This window comes from Macaca fascicularis, chromosome 15 (genome assembly GCF_037993035.2).
Source record: "Macaca fascicularis isolate 582-1 chromosome 15, T2T-MFA8v1.1".
Taxonomy (NCBI): Eukaryota; Metazoa; Chordata; class Mammalia; order Primates; family Cercopithecidae; genus Macaca; species Macaca fascicularis.
Window position 1 is genome coordinate 42349006 of NC_088389.1, and position 1483 is coordinate 42350488.

Sequence of the window (1483 nt, forward strand, 5' to 3'; positions counted from 1 at the left end):
CCAAATAGCTAGAGGAGGGAATTTTGAATCTTCTTATAACAAAAAATTATAAATATTTGGGATAATGCTAAATACCCCCACTTTGATTATTACACAACCTTGCCTTGAGTTAGGACATACTCTGAGGAACAACATGCTCTGGAATTTCCTCAGCATCAGGCTGATAGTGAGGGTTCATACAAAATCATGTCCTTGCTTGGTTTTCTCACATCCCTCCCGCTTTTACCTTATTGATCTTTCCTGACGGCATGTTCTTAATAAATACCATGTGCATGATTTATCATCTCAGACACTACTTTGGAGAAAGCTGACCTAAGACACAGAATTAGTAAGTACTGTCTCCCATTTCTGTATTCAAATTTTGCACCTCTACAGAGGGGAGGAAAGTAAGATTCAGAGGGGTTCATATTTTTTTCTCAAGGTCATGGTAAGAGACTTAAGTCTAATATTCTAAAATCTAGTGATGTGAGTTGTACCACAGTGCCTCTTAAATATTTTCATAGGGAAGTAAATCTGATAAGAACAGATTCTACACTTGATATTAGCCAAAAGGCCGAGAAGCAATAGCGAAGTAAATCTATTATAATGAGCTGCGAAGATTCCTAAGAATCTCTAATTTAAATTATATTTATATTCAGTCTCAGTTTCTTCATTTATGAAATTAGGACACTGTTATTATTGTTAGTGTCTTTCTTTTTGTAAGATTAAATGGAAAAACATAGGGAACATGCTTTGGCATATGACTAGATATTCAGTATATATTTTTCCTTCATTGAAAAGCCAGGGTAAAGAAACTTTAACCCAATAAGGACTCAGGTGTTCTAAATTCGTTTGACCAACCACAGGTTTTTTTTGTTTTTGTTTTTGTTTTTTTGTTTTTTTGTTTTTTTTTTTTTCGTAGCAAAGCCTCCATTTCTGGAAAAATACTGAAAAATAACAACCTTCTCAGTCCCTCAGACATAATGGACTATATCAACATCTCCATGGACTTGGTGGATAAAGAATGAAGAATCATATGTTTAGAAGGTTTCTTAATAAAGCCTAGCTCTCTCCCAAAGAGGAAAAGTCACAGAAGACTGGCATGCCACATTTAAAACAGTAGTAACCCAGTAGTCCTTCCTAACTGCTAACTAGACAATTCCCAGGAGCCCAGGAAGGAAATCCAGAAGGATATAAACATGAAATGAATCAAGCATGCAAGATTTTCAAGCAAAATCAAGCAATATTTTCTTTTTCTCTTTTTCCTTCTGTTTTGTTTTGATATGTGTTTGTGTATGTGTGTGAAATATTTATTTATTTTTATCATCATCGGGACATTAGTATTCAGAGGAAGGAAAATGCCTCTTGAATGAGATGTTTGTAGGGAAAATTACAAGGGAGACGAGGCTGACTTTGACCGAGCAATGCCCTCTGAGGATTGGGGTGGATCAGAATGGTTTCGAATATTTTTTCTACTCCCCTAATGGAAGTAAAATAACAACAT

The 1483-nt window shown here is 35.1% G+C and overlaps 1 pseudogene; it reads right to left on the bottom strand.

Moving 5' to 3' along the window:
- Positions 1-396: 396 nt before the first annotated feature.
- On the bottom strand, positions 397-565 carry LOC123569305 (U2 spliceosomal RNA; annotated as a pseudogene).
- Between the last annotated feature and the right edge of the window lie 918 nt (positions 566-1483).